An 8,600-nucleotide genomic window follows, 5' to 3' on the forward strand; every position below is an offset into this window, starting at 1 on the left:
ATAATGCTGTTTATCCTTTATTTCCACACCATGCTTCTTTATATTTTAAAATTATTTTGCCAGAAGAAATGACTCCTCTTTTTATTTAGGCATGAGTCTTTCTTACTGTATATGAAGGAATATACACAGGTCCGGAAACACTCCCAGGTTTCCACTGTGACAGAAACAGCAGAGGGAGCAAAAGAACATCGTTTTCATAGAGGGCCTATAAATATTAGTACTTTACTTCCCCCTCCTTCCCTCCTCCCAAATATTTTAAAATACATTTTTCAGAAGTTCAGCTACTGAAAATGCTGTACTCATTTCTTAGTGGATGAAAAATAATGTGTTTTCATGTGTAGTGCTATAATATTAATTTCATGTCTGCTGGCAAAATTTTTTTCTTTATATCACCCAAATTATTTTCCAAAGAAATTCATCTGCAAGACAGTAACCACCTCACAACCTCTGAGATTCTGGGACAAATTTTAGATTTACTAGAGGTGGTATCATAGTCAGGACGATGTGATAAAGTACGGTCAGAGGATGCAAAGTCTTTTCGGATCCGTCTAGAGTTGCGAGCACAAGAGAGGCTGCAAGCAGCTATACAGCCATTAGGTCAGGGTGCAATACTCCTTTTGAGGATCACGTAATTACCCCATTTCTGGCCATGGAGATATGTGATATTTGAGAACTGAGAATGGGCAATGTACTTCAGTGCTGCTTTCTGCCATTTACAGAGATAGTGTAGTCTAAATGCAGTTTAAAACCACAGAAATAAGGAAATTCAGACTAAAAAAGTCCTCCTTTTCTTGAATTAACCTCGGCATCTTCCGGCAAGTGCATCAGGTACCTAGTAGCATGTAGTAAGTGACACTTAAGCTACAAGTTAAAACATGTTATGTGAAACAGGAGATGTTTTAATTTTAGAATTTCCTGGAGTTTGTCATTTTAGCATAGACGATATTTCAGCAGATTAGCTTACTCGGTGGTTTGATTTTATATGGGCGGCTCACTTGAGAAGCTTCTTACAACTGTATACATTGTACTGATAATGGCATTGTGAGCCTCTCAAAATTGTTAGTCTTGCAGCAAAAGACATTTATCTAGAAGCACAAGTAGGGATGCTTAATATAATTCCTTTGCATGAAGAAATCTTACAATGCTGAAGAATATCGGTAACAAAATATGTGCAGTAGTAGCCCAGAGAAACTACGTGTAAACTAATAAAACCTCTATGAAATAGATATGAGGAACAGAAATTAGGGAAATGAAAAACAATAAAACAAAATCTAGAACCATAGAAGGGCAAGCTGTTTCTAAATTCATGAGAGCGAACCATAGTAGTCTTTGGTTTGCAATGCTGTTTCCTTCAGCCTGTCTCTTCTGTCTTGAAATCTCTACTTCTCCTGTAAACCTGTAGGAGCGGAGGAGGATTTACCAGACCAGGATTTCTGAGGCAGCCCCCCTGACACTCTATTTTTAGGGCAACATATGGAATGATGCCTACTGGAGCATACCGATGATTGCATTTTTCATCGTTCCTCTTAATTGGGTTCGTGTCTTCACAATTCAAATTTGTATGGTTTGGGAACAAACAAGTCGTTATTTTTCCAGCGTTCTCATTGGTTTAGTTAGGTAAATTCTTACTGCAGTCCTTAAATGTTTGATCTGCATTTAAGTATGCTATTAGTGCATGTTAATTGACTGGCAGTTTATTTTAGTGTGTGCCCAGTGCTAAATCTTTTTCTTATCTTTTTTTTTTTTTCCCTCAGGATTATGTTAATGTCTGCAATTGAACTACATGTGTAACAGCAAAAACCAGTGATGACTTTAGACTAAAGTTTTCACTTTCTCTTCATAAGAGTACATACTACAGCACCTCTATAGCATCTGTGCATGAGCCATGAGTAGCTCACGTGCTTCTGAAGAACCTGTTCAAAAGTAGACAAATAATGCTGCTTCCATATACATTTGTCCTCTGTGCAAAATGTTTCTGCAGAATCCAGCACAGTTACTGTGTGTCCTGTGTCATCTGGTTGTTAAGGTAATTCTGTCATACAAAATAACGATATTGAACATTTTCAGTATTCATCAGTCACTGCAAACAAAGCTGTCCTGTGCCTAGATGGGATGTTTGCGCAGTATTTGTAAGACTGGCGTTGCTGAAGGGGCTCTGACCTTATGGCCAGTGGCTATTTGGCATTGCAGTGGCCACGTTACGCTCCGTCCTAGTGGAGAGGCTGGAGGCTAAACAGGTGTGAAGACAGTCTTGCTTCTGCTATTACGGATAATCTTTGCTGCTGGTATAAAATTATGTTTGTACAGCTTTGTAAATATATGCAGCCACTTCATATGCTCTCTGTGAAAGAAGCTATTTTATTCCCTAGGTTTTTCTTTTGTAGTCTTTTTTAAAAAATTCTGCATTTCCATTCCTGACAGTAACTGATGCTATTTTTATGCTCTGCTTTCTTAGTTTTAAAAAAAAAAAGTTCATAAATAATATGCGTGCCATTCATTATTTGTATTTTAAGGCACAGTAGACTGAATCAATGTCTACTGTAACTTAGGTGGATTTACAACAAATGTTACTTTGGCATTTGATGACTGAATTTGACAGTTAAAAAGCTTGCCTTGCCTCCAGGAAAGTGACAGATGAAGGGCCAAATTTCCTTCTTACAGCTCCTGGCACAAATGAGCTTGGTTCACAGTAAAACTGAAAAGAGAGTTTGATACAAAGTACAGTTGCACAATTTTTTATTTTTATTTTTATTGAATAGTTGCCCAAAAGCAGCAGGTCCAAGAACTTTCAAATTACTGTTTTCCCTCTCTCTTAGGAATATTCTTGAGCCAGAGTGTTTAATATGTGGAAAGAAGATAGTCACAGATGCTGCAATTGTTAATTTTGGCTCTATGAGTATTTTTTTTTTAATCCTCCAAACTTTTCTAAGAAGCATAAGAAGATAACACTGCATCCAATAATAATTGGATATAAACTCCAATTGCAGACAGAAGTACACTTAAATGCATAGTGAGGTTGTCTAGGCAGTCCATTTGTAAACATTTCTACTTCTCAACTGTACAATATTATTGTGAGAGTAACTGTGTATTATGAGTCCTAATCTTATCTCTCAAGAGTGATACATCTTCTCATAAACCCCTGTTTCTCACGTCTGATAAACACAGAGATATTGAACTCAGGTATGTCTGCTAAGGTGGAACCTGAACATTTCTTTAAAGCACAGTGATGTCATTGTATGAAAAAGATCAAATTGTGTTCAGATGTCATAGCCGTGGGTCACACTACTAAGATATCTGTTACTTAATTCCCGTTCTTATTGCATGGAGTACTAAGATGGCCTTTAAGAGCTTTAATTTAAACTCCGCCTGTATCATTAATATACCTTTGCTCTGGCTTGTGGTTACTAGTGTTTATGAGATTTGCATCATCCTGTTAACCGATTTTGTATTCACACTGTGTGCTAGATAAAACCAGATGAAACCAAGAGCAAGGAGAGTGAAAGAATTATAGCCAAAAGTATGACCAAGAATTTTCTTCATTTGGGTCAACCGGATCCATATAAGGTAAGTCATAGTTAATACCTAGAAGGACAAGAATATTTAATATGTATGGGTTGTAAGTATTTAATTTCCAGGGAAACAGCTCTGTTGCAGCCATATTCCTTAACCTTAATCAATGTACGTGTAGCAGGGCCAGTTCTGCGTTGCATGGGAGAATTCCCTAAGACTGGTGGGACTAAATCATCCCACAAGGCTGTTGATGGCTTCTGTTGCAACTTTTAAGGTTCAAGGATTTTCTTTGCCTTCTCCAGCTGACACTCAGAAGTACCCTGAATATCATACGTGCTGGACATCAAACTGATACACAGTATAACACTATATGAAAGGACAGTGTTTTATCTTGTCTTCTATACAGAAGGATTGGATTTTTTTTTTTTTGCATAAGCAACATTTGACCTACAAAAAACCTTAAAATATTGCAATGTTGGAATGTCTGATTTTATCAGTATCTGTAAATCTCAAAGGGCTTTACAAAGACTAAAAAAGAATTTTTAGTACTGTGTTGCATATAGTACTTAGAAATACAAAACTAGGACAAAGAAAATACTTATAAGAACTTGCAGTGGATTCATTTTATGTACTCAAAGCAATGAATTATAGATGGGGAAACTGTATTACCAAGAGCAGTCAAATTACTTTCTCAAGGCTACAGACAAGGCCAGTTGCAGAACTGGAACATTGACTGAAGTATCTTGGCATTCAGTGCAAGTTTATCAAACCACGGTGACTCCAGAGAGAAAAGAAAGAGAATACAACAAAGGAGATGGCTACATAAGCAGAGCACACATGTTCTACTGTTTCTTCTCTGTGTCAACGAGGCTCAAATGAGTGTAGAGTAATATTTTAAGATCAGGCAGCACAATACATTTTCCTATTGACCGCTAATGGCAAAACAGAGACATCTGAAAGAATGTTGATTTCATTGAGCAGCCTTAAAATAGATAGATAGAATCACAGAGACAAATATGGTCTTCATGCGTTGTGCGAAATGAACCTTGGGTCACGGGGGCTTATTCAGAGGTGTAATTTTTGAAATGTAAATTATACTTTTAAAACTTCAAATGACAAGGAGCATGTCTTATTTTCACAGGTGACTTGTGAAGTTTAAGTTCTATTGATTTTTAGTGAGACAGACTACAAAAAGGCTATATTGTTCCTGAAGACCTAGGAATCTAATTTAAAAAATGTGTATAGAAATGCTGCCCTTAAGTATTGAATTTAATAAGATTAAAAACAGTTTTAAAAATGTTTTTAATCTTATTAGTTGTGTTTCTGTTTCTATCCAGAATTATTTACCCAATATATCCCTGAGATCATAAATATATTTTAAGTGTATGTATTTTATATGTGTATATTTTTACACCTATTTAGCCATGTGTGTCCGTGCGTATATACCAGTGTAGGAAGATTTACCTTCTTCATGTGGCACAGCACGACTTTCATAGGAAAATCAGGTGGGAGAAAGATATGTCTGTCTTCACCTGTTTCAGACAGGCAAATTATGCTGGCAGATTTCCACCGGACCTAGTCAGTAAGACAGGAGAAGATGGAAATGACACGGGTTTGATTTTAGAAGCTACTGCCATGCTAAGCTTAGTGACTTGTAGTCGGAGAGTTACTAAGAGAGTCGCAGAGGTACTAAGCAACTCACAGGATTAATCTCAGCAAAAACGGAAATTCTTGGAATAATCACTGCTTGGATGACTCATCTGTATTATGAAATGGAAATGATTTCAAAACACATTCTGTACTTCCATGCTTACTGGGGGTTCTGGACATCAGAAAGATCCTTTTATATTTGAATTGTACACAGTGTTTTTCTGTTCCTTGGTTGTTTATATACACGGTGTGCAAGTCTCCAAATGTTCCAGGTGTTGAATCACAGGCTAATAGCTTCAGTCGTTCCAGAAAAACATGCATTCGACTGCTACACTTTTGTAGTCTACCCAAAGGCAGTCAGCCTCTGTGTGCAGGATTACTGGGCTGCCTACACTTGCTCAGAAAGCTGTGTGCTTTGGTCCAAATTTATTCTCACATCTCCTAGAACAGAGATGACCGGCTTCATCTGTCAGTTCTGGCAGGATGCCAAGGGCCATGTATAAACAGGATTTTTATTGTCATTTGTTGACATAATGGCACATCGTAGTCAAACTAGCCTCCAAAGTGAACTTCAGAATCGTTCCTAGTGATCTGCACAGATAATCTCCGAAAGCAGGACCCGCTGGAGTCAATTAAATTCGTTTGGTCATTATACTTTTATTCCTTTTTAGTATATTTCACAGATCAGCTTTTGAATAAGAAAATTCACCAGATTCCATTCTAATGTGAGTCTTCCTGAATACCCTTGGCAGATTTGTAAGACTTGAATTGGTTGGATTCCTGAGATAACAACAATTCTAAGGGTTAATACTGTGTAAGCCTTTTAGTTCTTTTAAAAATATATATACTTCTGTAAGTTTCCATTTGTATTTTACTGATTTTTAGATAGCTAAGTGTCACCAAATGAGCTGATTTCTCTCTTCACTTCATTGCAACCAGAATTTAATCTGATTGACCCAAGCTAGTAAATGACTTGAATAGACCACATTCCACTCTATTATGCACAGGGACACATGAAACTTGCACTCTTTTGATCCAGCCACGAAAGCTGCCCTGCTGCATCTAACTACTGTGAGTAATTTAGGAAGAGAGCCAAAAGGTGGCCTTCTCTTGCCATTGCTTTGCTAGCAGTGCAGAAATGATTTTGGGTATATAATCTTTCAGGATGTGCCGCAAGTTCTAAGTAGCCTTAGCCAGATGAGTGCTCTGTCATAAATGTTTTTGAATTGGGAATACCTGCAATTTCAGAAGAGGAATCCTAAATCCCTGTAACAGGTTAAAATTCTTGCTTTTTAATACCTCAATACCTTCAAGTGACTGTCATAATTCCTTCTTGGCTGACCTGAAAACATGTTGTATTAAATACCAGGTGAGAGAGAAAATTGCTTACATGAGCTGGTAGGATGCAAGTCCAAGTTACCACAAAATTTTTATTTTGTTATGATGGTACACTCAGCATCTGAATCATCTGGAAGAGAATAAATATTCACTTAATCACATTGAGTTTTTTGTTCAGTGTATTTGTGCACTGTAAAGCCGGAATTTCACACCAAAATTGTTTTCTATCTTTGTATAGCAATGAAAATGTTCAATACAGGCACAGCCGCCCTTCTGAGTCAGGAGGTGGGATCCTGCATTGGGTGGAGCAATACGAAGTCCTGGAATGGAATCCTTAGTAAGATTTCTTTCAATTCAAAAATATTTTTTTCATAAATAATCTCAAACTCCCATTTCCAGAAACAAAGAGCTGTGCAATCTACTGACAGGGATCAATAGATTCATTTATAGTAGGGTTGTGGACGAGATGAGTGAAAACATACTAAGGAAATCAATTTTTTGTTTTGAGTTAATATTATTTTGTAATTTAAAAAAAAAAATCACACTCCTTCCAAGGGCTGCCAATTTGGTGTTCATCCATGATGAGTTGTCTCACTTGACCCTACCTACAGAGGCTTATTTTCAGCCTATGTAAATGTTAATGTTTATGCACGTCTCCTAGCAAAATGTGTTCTTAATCTGCTGCTGAATTCTTACATCAGAACACACTGAAATTTGGCATGGTCATCAGTTATTTTCCAGTAAAAAACCACCTTATAGAAGTTACATATGCTTTCAATTTTTAAGAGATTTAATAATGTTTTCACCTCTAATTAGGAGAAATATCTGGGTTTGGCTCCTTCATTCTCCTGGGAACTAAGGGTTTGGTTTTGCCAGTTGCCGGATCATTACAAAATTCCATTCCTCATGTTAAATTTTGCTTTTCAAGTTCTGAATGAACTTGGAATTTGGATACATATTTAAGCAGCAACTGATTTCCTGGAAAATACAAAACTGAATTAAACACCACAACTGTCTTAAAAAGAAACTTCAAGTTTAGAAACAACAGAGATACCTTGAGTAAAAAGTGCTATATTCAACTCTTTATTTTCTAAGAAGTATTTGTTACACGCAGGTCATTATTTATAAAATAGTTATATTTACCCATGTTCATAGCTAGAAATTGTGAAATGCAGGTTGTCCCTAAGGTGCTGTGGTTCAGACTATATTTCCTTTTTTTATTTCCTACTTGACAATTAAAATTGCAATTTCTTTTGCAAGTAAAGCAAACAAAAAGTTATATTTGATGCACTTCGAATCAGCTGAGATATTAAACCACAAAAATTGGAGTTTACAATGGAAAATCAATTTTCTCTTAGTGACAGCAGCCCCACTGGCGCCGGTTAAAAGTACTCCAAGAGAAACAGAGAGAGGTTTAGAGTCTGGGTTTAGTACACTGCAAGCGAGTTTCAAGGAGCTCTGTCATGGACGTGCATTGTCTAATTTGGCTTTACAAGAGTAACCTCAACAGTGCATTCTTTCCACTGGCTATTATGTGTTCTCTGCAGTTTATATTGTGAGGCCACGGAGCACATCCTCAGCTAATGCAAGTCAGTGTTCTTGCAATTATTTTGGAGTAGCTATACTTTTTTTTTTATACTTGATATCTAGATCTGTAGATACAGTGTTTCTATAACTGAATCACAAGAAGTAAATGTGAAAATTTCTTTCCAAAGAGGAAATAGTTTATAAACATCTTGCACATCCACACACAAGGAGGTTTATGTTTCACTATGCCAGTTTCTACCTGCTGAAATGTGATTTACAATATATAGACATGAACACTAGCGCTGGTGACAGACTGGGCATAAACTGCAGCTGTAACTGAAGACTCGCACTTATGATGTGCCTGCATTGTCTGTCTCTGCCAGAGTCTGATTAGCCAGTTTTCCCTCATTATTTTTAAAAAGCAATATGCCGTAAAAGTGTCATTTTCACTGCTAAAATAATAAAAATTTCCATAAAAGCCTACTGCTGTAAGGTCCGAGAGAATACTCAGGCTCTGGCAGCCAGGTAGAAATAGGTATTAGTTTCCACCATTGGTGTAATTCCAAAAGTTTGGA

Source organism: Chlamydotis macqueenii, chromosome 20 (assembly GCF_036417535.1).
Source record: "Chlamydotis macqueenii isolate bChlMac1 chromosome 20, bChlMac1.mat, whole genome shotgun sequence".
NCBI lineage: Eukaryota > Metazoa > Chordata > Aves > Otidiformes > Otididae > Chlamydotis > Chlamydotis macqueenii.